Below are 11,683 nucleotides of genomic sequence, written 5' to 3'. Positions count from 1 at the left end.
ATCCTAGTTAACTACTTCTGATGAGTGATTTTAGGTGGTAATTCCAGAAGGAAAACTCACGCAATGAGGGAGATTTATTTCTCCCTGTTTTACTGCCCTGCATTCCCTGCATAGAATGGACATTTTGGATTTTTTTTTTTTCTCTTGAGAATTTTAGCTCAATGTAATTTTAAATTCTACAGACTTTGAAACTGTATCTTTGAAGAGAATCATCTTTAAACAGGTTGTATTTGTTTTGGAGGGAAGTATTTTCCACTCATTTTGTTGAAGACATATTCCTTTATGTCCAAGAGTACAAAATAAATGAAGCTAGACAAAGAACATACTACAACCTAGGGATTAGGCCATTCAGCTGGAAGAGGGTGCCTGGGAGGTTCTAGACTGAACTGTTTCTATCTTGCATTAAATGACCATCTACTCTGAAGTATGCACAGTTTCTGCAGAACAGAAACAGATGGTCATATCTGCCTCCATGGAATTTTTTTAGCTTTTTTTTTTTTTTTTTCCAAACAGATGACAATTTTATTTTAATGAAGGCAGACAAAGAATGTTTGTGCTCTGCACAGATTGTCTTATGGATTTCTAGGACTGCTATAAGGAAGAACACCTTGGATATGAAGAGTCCTCCGAGTAACCTTCTCCCCCAGTCGGTGCAAGTCTATCACATGTTCAAATGCAGTAACCATGGCTGCTCTTTTCACAGGAGACTCGGTGGCTGCATGTTAATCCTCTGTTTTGTTTCTGTGGCCAGTTAATGGTTATATGGAGGGAATAATCCTCTTTTCCAGGTACAATTCCGGGACAATTTTTTGATTTTCAAACATAACTATAAATTAAAGCTCCCATCTTTTAGCACAAAAAATAATATTTTTTACTTTGTTGTTGACAGATTGCATCTTATTCTGATCAAAGCCACTAGATGGCAAGCATGAATCCTTGAGTTTTAGCAAGCCACGTGAGAATGGTAATGCTGACTGAAAGTTTCAAAAGCCCTAACGAACAAGACTTACTTTGCTGCTGTGAAAATCCCTCTTCAAAATGTAATGTTAGCTGTAATGTAATGTAACACCATAGAATTTCTCTGCTTAGCCTTACAGAGAGATTCAGAGATATAAAATGTTTTGCCAAATAAAAAGAAGCTGTTCCAGAATTTGATCCAAAGATGAAAAACTGTGAGTTTTCCATGCTACAGCAGAAGTTATTTTGTACTGTAGTTTAACCATCTCATCCACTGGGTGGTGAGTTTAGAAAAATATCTGAGATCTAGGTCATTTAAAGCATAGATGATGAAATTTTGAGCCTAGTGAAGGCAAAGACTTCCAGCATAACACATTAAAAGTGCATGGAATGTGGGATTTTATAACAGTTAAGTAATCCTGAAATAGCGAAGTAAAAAAAATTTTTTTTTTTGCTTGCAAAAAAAAAATGTAGACCCTTTGCCAAGCTGAGCACTGCTTATTTTGTGAGATATTTCTGTGACTAATGTTTTTCCAAGCAGCTGTAAGCGTTTGTTTCTGATCCAGATCCTAGGACATGATTTTTAAAATTGGGGGGAGGGGGTTGAAGAGGGAAGGCTTCTATTACCCAGTATATCCACTGGAGATTATGCAAAGATAGTGATTTTTCTAAAATAAGTGTTAAAGGTTAAATAACTGTCTAAAACTGTGGACCTGAGGAAATACACGATTCCTTTCAAATGATCCTACTTTCATGGCTCACTGTAAGTGCAGTGTTGCACTTTATAATTTTCAGTTTGGAAAGGGATGAGAACCCAGGGAGAGCCAAGGCCAGACACTGAGAACAATACGACAATTTTAAAGCAAGTTTCTAGAGATCAGCAGAGGATTTGTGTTTGTTTAATTTATTTATGTTACATATGAGTTTGTAAGAGTTGAAGAGAATAAAGTTGATGTGGTCTGCTAAAAAGTAAGTGTCATGTAATTTATGATAATGAGGGTGTAGATGCATACATGTTAAATCAGGCATAGAATCATAGAATGGTTTGGGTTGACAGGGACCTCAAAGATCATCTAGTTCCACCCCCACTGCCATGGGCAGGGACACCCTCCACTAGACCACGTTGCCCAAAGCCCCATCCAACCTGACCTTGAACACTTCCAGGGAGGGGGCATCCACAGCTTCCCTGGGCAACCTGTTCCAGTGCCTCACCTGCCTCACAGGAAAGAATTTCTTCCTAACATCTAACATAAATCGACCCTCCTTCAGCTTAAACCCATTACCCCTTGTCCTATCACCGCACTACCTGATAAACAGTCCCTCACCGCCTTTGCTGTAGGCCTGCTTTGGGGCACCTGGGTATGTCAAAACTGCTGGGTCTGAGACAAAAATAGCTTTGTCTACAAGTTTTAATGATGGTACATTGAATTCTCTAAGGATCATCTTTGAGTTTAAATGAAAGATAATTAAGATCATTAAAGAAGTTAATTAAAGAAGCATTTCTTTGTTAAACTTCAAGCCAGATGAATATAATGATCCTTTACTAGAACAATGATTGAAGGTCCAGTGAAGTCTTTTGAAGCCCTCCTGACTTAAGTAATTTTTCTACTGAAGAGCTGCCATTCATGAACAGTTGCTGTTCACAAAGAGCTGCTATCTGCTGGCATTCATGGAGAGCCGCAGTTCACAAAGGGCTGCCCTTCATGAAGAGCTGCTGTTTGCAAAGAACTGCTTTTTGTGAAATGCTGCCAAATAACAAGCTACTATCTCAGTTCTGTCACGGTTCATGTCATAATCATGTCACAATCTGTGTCACAGTTACAGATGGAAACTTAGATGGTAACTTTTTGAATCAGATCACGTGTACTTTTTAATATCAAGTCAAGAGCTGTTTCTTCTCTTAAGGGTTCCTTGAGTAGCCTTTCCAGCGTACTTTGTTATGATGTTATATCCTCCCACTGATTTTTTTCCTTCATTCTTGACATGTCTATTTACCAATATTCTCACTTAAGCATTCCAGTTACTCTATATTATTTCCTAGATTTCCTAAATTCATGTAGGAAAACATGTTTTGGGGTTTTTTTTTTTGCATCCTTTTAAAATGACATTTGATTTTTTCTGGCTTTCTGTTTGACTATTGCCCATCTTCTGCACTATCTTTCTTTTGAAACTAGATCAAAATGTACTCAGCAATATGCAGCAAATTAGACTGGGGAGCACGCTGTTTTCCAAGCAAATTTCCTTTCCCTCAGATTTCTTTTATTATGGTATAGAAATAAGCTGTAGTCATTAGAACTGTAGAAATATTTGTACAGAAATTAGCTCTGGAATTCCATTTTACATAATCTCAAGCAACAGCATGATACTGCATATTCACTGATTGCAAGCATGCTTTAAGGTTCCATCTCCAGTTGACCATTCTTATTTCTTGCAGCAGTTTGTTATCTCCTCATTTATGCTGGTACACTACTTGTAGAACTCTGTGGAAGAAGCAGCAAAGAGCTGTCATGGAAATGTCTAAGGATTTTTGCTGGTAGAGAGAATGATCATCAAATTAATCCATCTGAGGTAAGCATTAATCACTAAATAGGGCAGTTGTTGACTTATTCCAGTTGGTAATCTAGGGATAGTGCTAGGCTGGTGTGGTGGGTTGACCCTAGCTGGGGTCCAGGTGCCCACCAGAGCCTGGCTAGCTCAGTTGGTAGAGCATGAGACTCTTAATCATGGGTCATGGGTTTGAGCCCCATGTTGGACACCAAAAAGACTGTGGTGGGTTGACCCTGGCTGGGGGCCAGGTGCCCACCAGAGCTGCTCTATCATTCCCCTCATTCACTAAACAGGGGAGAAAAAATATAACAAAAACCTTAGGACACAGAGAGATCACTCACTAATTATCGTCACGAGCAAAACAGACTGAACTTAGAGAGGGAATTCATCTAATTAATTACTAAGCAAAACAGAGTAGAGGAATGAGAAATAAAATCAACTCTTAAAACAGCTCCCCCCACCCCTCCCATCTTCCCGGGCTCAACTTCACTCCCAGCTTCAACCTCCGCCTTGCCTCAGCGGCACAGGGGGACGGGGAATGGGGGTTACGGTCAGTTCATCACGCGGTGTTTCTGCCACTTCTTCATCCTCAGGGGGAGGACTCCTCTCATCGTTCCCCTGCTCCAACATGGAGTCCCTCTCACGGGAGACAGTCCTTCACGACCTTCTCCAACGTGAGTCTCCTCCACGGGGTGCAGACCTTCAGGAGCAAACTGCTGCAGCGTGGGTCCCCCACGGGGTCACAAGTCCTGCCAGCAAACCTGCTCTGGTGTGGGCTCCCCTCTCCATGGGTCCACAGGTCCTGCCAGGAGCTTGCTCCAGCCTGGGCGTCCCACAGGCCACAGCCTCCTTCAGGTGCCTCCACCTGCTCCGGCGTGGGGTCCTCCACAGGCTGCAGGTGGAATCTCTACACCCCCTCATCCTTCCTCCATGGGCTGCAGGGGGACAGCCTGCTTCACCATGGTCTTCACCACAGGCTGCAGGGGGATCTCTGCTCTGGTGCCTGGAGCACCTCCTCCCCCTCCTTCTGCACTGACCTTGGTGTCTGCAGAGTTTTCTTACATCTTCTCACTGCAAGACTTAGGTCTGTCTTTTGATTTCAGAAGGCTTTGGGATCAGGCTTGGTCCATAGAAAGGATTTAAGAGACAGAGCAGCTCTTCAATCAGCGTCACTAAGAAAGGAGAATCACGAAGAGGAAAGAGGAGCCATTATGAGCTCATTTATCCTGCACCATACTTTGTCTTTCTCAGCAGGACTACCAGAAGAGGTGGCCACTTAAAGGTGCTTAGGCTTTTCTCAGTTTTGCTGGAAGAGCAGCTGAGTAGGGTGTTTACTGACAACGTCTTGTGCCGGTAGTCTCTAGAGCTGTCCAGTAAGAGATTTTGCTTCCAAAACATTTTTTTTTCAGAGTAAAACCCTGGAAGAACTGCTTTTCTTTTGAGGACTGGAAAGTCATCAAATTACTTTGTTAAACATTTTAATTAAACTCACTCTAAAGGTTGATATTTTCAAGACACTTACTGCACAAATATAATTGCTGGGACCTACCATAAGTAGAAGTAGACCTAAAGAGGAGCAATGTCCCAGCTAATGCTTCCCACTGAGAAAAAAGCTGTCTAGGGCACTAAGTTTGTCTAAGAAAGCAGGCCCTGGATCTGATGGCTGTAAGACTATCCTGTCAACTCTACTAGCTGCTTGAAATAGAGAACAGACTTTGAAACTGAGGTCAAGTATTTAGCTACTTATAAAGGTGTATTATTGCTTAACTTTTTGTGGCTGATTCCAGTTCTAGCAATTATTATCCTAACTTCATTTTATTGGTATAAAGTTGGGGGGTTTTTTTACAATCTTGCCTTTAAACTCTGTCTAGTCTGTAAATACACATAAAATACTCCTAAAAGCTAACTTCATGTTCCTTTGGCAAATACTCACACATCACCTGCACTAATGAAGATACTAATGTATACTGGTTTATCCTTCAGCTGACATACTCCATTCAGATAGAGCCTGTGGATTCATCTTCCTCAGATTGCAAAGAGCTGGCTATAGGGTGCTATTAGAGGCAACCAGATCTGGTGAAACAAATATCTGTGGGTGGGTTATAGAGTGTTGGCAAGCAGCTTTAAAGTAGAAAGTGTTGATGACTTGGGAACACTCCAAAAACTTTGACAGATTCTAATTCAGAAAAGCATTTATCTGAAGTACTTCAGTATAGTCCTTTTCTTGAGTTCCTCAGGGGTGTAGGACACTACTTCGGTGCTTAAAGTTTGGTGCCGAAGTTAGGTTTTTAAAGGACATTGGTCCAAAGACTGTGACTGTCTAAAAGAGTTTTCTTGTAGTAGATTTTTCTTAAGCAGCTGTTTTGTCTAATTAACACATCTGCTGTAAAGCATTTCATCTGATATGACCTGCCTGCTCCTCTTCCACTTAGTCCAGGCTTGAATTTCTAATGGAATCTAAATAAATGACAACAGAAGAATTGTCATTTGTGCACATGGAAGCTAAGGTGTATTTCCAACTATTAATTAATTGTATTGCTTTTGTTGCTTTCTGTTTCTTGAATTACTTAACTGCACATCCCTTCTGACATTACCAGATAAGCTGTATGGCCTTATTTCAGTGTTTAAGCAGCTGTGGTATCACCACTTAGGTGCCAAGTTAAAATTTCATTTCTAGGAATATCAAGGTCTGCAGCCTTGAAAACATATTTACGAATAAAATATGATAGAAGGAACTTTGATAACATTTCCTCTCCCCAAAGGCATGTAAATATGGCTGAACTAAAATCTTAAAAAAATCCCAACCAAACACAAATTAGTTTCCTGAGCATTCTAGGAAGGATCTTGCTCAGCCCCAGGAACTATGCAAAGCAGACACCAGGACTGATAAGAAAAAGGTTATGGCAGTACATCAGAAGCTGTACAACATCATTGGAAGGTGCAGAACAAAATCTGCACAAGTGAATATTTCTTTGTAGAAATAAATATTGATATCATTTGTATGAATAAATACTGAGATTGCTGATACAAACCAGGAATTTCCCCATAAAGGGGATGATTAGGCAAATAACCCATTTACACAAGCATATATATGAGTGTCTCTGTGGTAATCACACTGGGCAAATTAGACGAATGACTGTACAAGATTTTTCAATGACAGAGTGTGCAGCTATTCTATTTGAGTAATAACTCACTGACTTAAACTTTGGATAATTACAATTATTATCCTTTCTCAGTAAAGGATTTGGAAACTTGACAGAAAAAGCAGTCTGACAGCAAGGCTGGAATCTTATGGCGAATAATAATATTACTTTGAGAATTTTGTGTGGGAGGTTTAACATTTGTTCTGCTTTCCTCTTTTCTCTCAGGAATATAAAACAAATATTGGGATGATGCCATGGGAACTAGAACAACATTTGTTTTTCTGGAAGCCCTCTTTTCTGCATTAACCTGTGGCCAATTATTGTTTTAACATTCAATTCTTATTTGTAGATTGCATATTAAATATAATGTAGAGCAACACTTCTGAAACTGAACAGGAAGTTACATTAAGTTTTCATATAGTTAAATCACCAAACCTTTGGGGAGTGTAATCTATCTCTAAATGCAATAAAAGATTCATGTCAACTGATGGCTCCTTTGACAAGGAAACCAAGAGTCCGTGCAGTTATTCTTAAGTTTTTATACCAGAAATCTGAATTTCATTATCTGTATCAGGTGTTACTCCTTTCTGAAGAAGCTAACTCTGAACATGTTTCTCACAAAAAAAAAAAAGAAAAAAGTGAGTAATCAGAAGCAGAATTGGTAAACTTGTCCTAGAAGCGTTAACTTTTTCCTAATGCTTTATTCAAAGAAATGAGAAGACAAGAGCAACTATCTTTGACTTGGGAGAAGAAGAACCATACACACAAACCAAAAAAAACCCTACACACACACCCCAAAGCTAGTTTTCCTATCTTTTTCTAAGGAGGATGCTAGAAGGTAGCTAACTTTGGCAGGCCTCAGAACGCAGGGGGATTCCTGCTGTCCCAGCCTGCCAGAGGCAAACCTGCTGCAGCTCCATGTCCCCCAGTCCAGCCAAGGACTGAGCATGTATGCTCAAAAGGACTATTAACACAGCTGACCCCACAGATCACAACAGATGGAAACAGTATCTAGTTTGAAGTTTGTTAGCATTTGTCGTGGTTCAGGCCCAGCCGGCAGCTGAGCACCACGCGGCCGCTCACTCACTCCTTCCCCAGCATGATGGGGAGGAGAAGTTAACAAAAGGCTCGGGTCGAGATAAGGACAGGGAGAGCTAATTATCAAAACGACCAAAACAAACTGAACTTAGAAAGAGGGATTCATCTAATTTATTACTAAACAGAATAGAGCAATGAAAAAAAAAAAAACAAGTAACATCAAGCCTTAAAACACCTCCCCCACCCCTCCCCCCTTCCCGGGCTCAACTTCACTCCCGGCTTAAAACCTCCTCCCCCCTCAGTGGCGGTGGGGGGGGAATGGGGGGAGGGGGATGGGGGTTGCGGTCAGTGCAGCGCACGTTGTTTCTGCCGCTTCGTTGTCCTCGGGGGGAGGACTCCTCTCATCCTTCCCCTGCTCAAAAATGGAGTCTCTCCCACGAGCTACAGTCCTTCCCGAACTGCTCCGGCGTGGTCTCTTCCATGGGGTGCAGACCTTTAGGAGAAAACTGTTGCAGCGTGGGTCTCCCACGGGGTCACAAGTCCTGCCACCAAAACCTGCCCTGGCGTGGGCTCCCCTCTCCACGGGTCTACCGGTCCGGCCAGGGACTTGCTTCAGCCCGGGCTTCCCACAGGCCACAGCCTCCCTCGGGTACCTCCACCTGCTCCAGCGTAGGGTCCTCCACGGGCTGCAGGTGGAATCTCTACACCCCCTCATCCTTCCTCCACGGTCTGCAGGGGAACAGCCTGCTTCACCATGGTTTTCCCCACGGGCTGCAGAGGGATCTCTGCTCCGGTGTCTGGAGCACCTCCTCCTCCCCCCTCCTCCTGCACTGACCTTGATGTTACATCTCCGCACTTCCCCCTCCGGATGTAAAAAAAAACTTCCCACCTTCTTAAATATGTTATCACAGAGGCGCTGATTGGCTTGGCCTTGGCCAGGGGCGGGCCCATCTTGGGGCTGGCTGGCATTGGCTCTACCAGACACTGTGGAAGCTTCTAGAAGCTCCTCACAGGAGCCACCCCTATAGCCCATGCCCCCACCCACTACCAAAACCTTGCCACACAAACCCAACACAGCATTCACACACATAGTTAAGCACATCCACTGAGAAAAAGGCTAGGAACAGGATTTAGTCAGTGATGGCTCAGTCAGACATGCATACTGAGCAGCCACCTGTTTACACACAACTGATTTCTTACCCACTTTTCCCTCTATTTTGCTGCACTTGTTCCTCCCCAATCCATCTTGGTCCCTGCCTTTCCTCACCTTTGATCCTTCCCTTTAAACGTCCCATAATAAGTTTCACATGATCTCAAAATTCTTTTCCTCCTGTATCAAATAACCCCTATACCCTAGCCCTATACCCCTTTGGGAAATAACCTCCACAAGACATTACGGGGGATGGTATCTTTCCTCCATCTTAGTGGGTTCCACTCAAGGGTGAAGGTACATGGGGGAAGTATTGGTCCTAACTCCAGCCCATGTGGACCAGAAAATTGTGCCTGTAGCTACTTCTGTCTCACACCAGCACCCATCTTGTCAGTGTTTGGAAATGCTCATAGAAGGCTCATAGTGCCTCATAGAAGAGCAAGAAAGCAAGCACGCAAGTAGGCAGAACTACAACTGTATTCTTCCTGGAAGTTGCTCACATGGCATAGTTTGGGTACTTATTAGTTCTCCTGATTTAGTAAGTTCTCTTTTGAGATGCAGCCAGTTTTTAACTGCATCATGCCAACAAATCACTTGGTCCCTGGATACATTGGTTTCTGCATCTGAAACAAAGAAGATTCTGCATTACCTTGTTGCTGTCCCAGACACTTCATGATACCAACATTTGTGCTTGCATATGAGCCCAGAGAGAGCCAACAGAGAGCAAGGGAAGAGCCAGAGGCAAACTGTTAGGCAGTTAGGCAGACTTTTATGAAGGTAACCTTTCCCTTCAGTTTTCAAAAGAGTTATACCCGTCTCAGCGCAGTCATACTGAGAAACAACGCGTCATCCCTTGTTACACTTGTACTGAATACAGACCTACATGAGATATTACACTAGCAATTTTCAGCCTATTGGCTCTTGGGAAAACCAGAGAATAGAATATAGTGCTTCCTTCTCGGACAAACGCTGCCTGCTAGTGCACGGAGGAGCCTACGGACCTCATTTCCATTTCAGTAAGAGTTCCAGCCCAGACAACTTTGCAATGGACTGAGCTTCCTGAAGTCCCTGGGTCCTGGAAGCAGCAGGAGCCGAACTACTCAGCGAAGAGGGATGACCTGGGGGTGGGGAGTAATCACAGCACAGGCACTGTTACCAACAAGGGTGCAATCCCACAGGCTTTGAACATAGCAGGCAGCGCAGTGTGCTGAAAACAGGGTCTATTGGAGACCTTCAACAAGGCAAAGTAACCCATCAGATCCAGGGTCCACCCACAAACAGCACGAGGTGGAGCCAGAAGCAGGACTGGGCCCACCCAGTAGACAAGCTACATACAGCATGGATCCAAAGCTGACCCAAGAGCCAGGACTTCAGACACACCTACAGCACAGCTCAGGCAGACAGTAACACCCCAACCTAGGGCTTTGATAGTGCTCCTGGGCCTATGGGCAGAGGGTATAGATGGAGGCCCCACATGAGGCTTCTCAGGGCCATTAAAGTGGCCCTGGTGCACTCAGAGCCCCCACACCTCGCTGATCACATGTGCCCCCTAAAGCTAAATGGGGTAATGCCACCTCGATGTACTTCATAGTGTTATTTCTGCATTTTGAAACAAAATAGAACTTGGATGAGCATAGGATTGCCTGCAAACCTGCTTTGCAGCTGTTGCAATAGTTTAAATACTTGGACTCGTCTAATGTAAAACCTTCTCCATATGCTTGGCTGGATTTGGGAACCTTCTGAAGGCAATTAGATTCATAAATGGGATGTGATCCAGGTTTCACTGCTCTGAAGGTGCCTGTGGGATTCACTCTGTGAAAAGGAGAGTTCTTTAGCCTGTAAAATACTGGGTTTTTTCCTTCCCTTTGTTAGCTTTGTTCTTCCTCTACTATTTTGGTCAGTGTTGTTCTTTAGTTTGCATTCAAGACTTGTAATAGCATGCTATGTAGTGTGTATGGATACTCTGTTACTTTTCCTCTTTTTAATTATCCACATCTGTTAACTGGGAGGCTGCAGTGCTCAGCAAGCATTTACTGAAGTGATTAACTGAGTTGCATTTTATAAGATTTAGGGTTTGGTTTTTGTTTTTTTTTTGAGTTACTGAAATAAGCTGTGGATGCTTAGTGTGGATGTTTGCACAGGGCTTACTACATCATTTTTTTCCAGCTTTGTTCAACATAATCCTAAGGCTTTTCACAAAAAGAAAATCAGAAAATGTGACTGATATGCTTGAGTCAGATTGTTCCTAGTTTTAGAATAGTCTATTCCTAGTCTTGCTACTGACAGTTAAATAGCTTTGAGCAACTTATTTAGGCTTTATCTAAAGTGTATTGAGGCAACATTCATGTGGGTGCCCTTGAGATCAACCTTCATATGTCTGCAATGCCCATGCTTTGAAACACATCTGGGGTATTACAAAAACAGCTGTGGAGGACTGTAGAGAGGAAGTCTTCACCTGGCCACTATAGCAGCTACGTTAGGCTTGTCAGCAGACTCAAATCTGCCTAGCAACCAGTGATGTCATGGTCAGGATGACACGTTAATCACAGCATGATTTCTTGGCCAGTGTACTATTCACACACCTGCCTGATGGTACTGTGTTCATTGAGAGTTTTTATTCATGCATACAGGTGAAGCTGTTTGGCTGTGCCCCCGTCACCCTCTCTCAGGCCAACCAGCAAAAGATACCCTCAACTGTTTAGGGTCTTTCAACAAGTGTACCAGAATTATGAATGCATGGGTACGCAAGTAGAAAAAAAAAACAACGTTGTCTTTAGGTAGAGGTGTCTTTACAGGTATTCCTAGACTTTCAAGCTAGTACTTCCACACCCTAGGTTTAACTTTCCTA

General features: G+C 42.9%; 1 non-coding gene across 1 annotated transcript; it reads left to right on the top strand.

Annotated features, from left to right (window-relative positions):
- The first annotated feature begins 3,640 nt into the window (after nucleotides 1-3,640).
- TRNAK-CUU (transfer RNA lysine (anticodon CUU)) lies at nucleotides 3,641-3,712 on the top strand. The gene has a single exon. It is a non-coding gene; the product is annotated as a tRNA-Lys (tRNA).
- The last annotated feature ends 7,971 nt before the right edge of the window (nucleotides 3,713-11,683 follow it).

Source organism: Balearica regulorum, chromosome 2 (assembly GCF_011004875.1).
Source record: "Balearica regulorum gibbericeps isolate bBalReg1 chromosome 2, bBalReg1.pri, whole genome shotgun sequence".
NCBI lineage: Eukaryota > Metazoa > Chordata > Aves > Gruiformes > Gruidae > Balearica > Balearica regulorum.
Note: the sequence above shows the minus strand (reverse complement) of the source record. Positions and strands in the feature narration are given on the sequence as shown.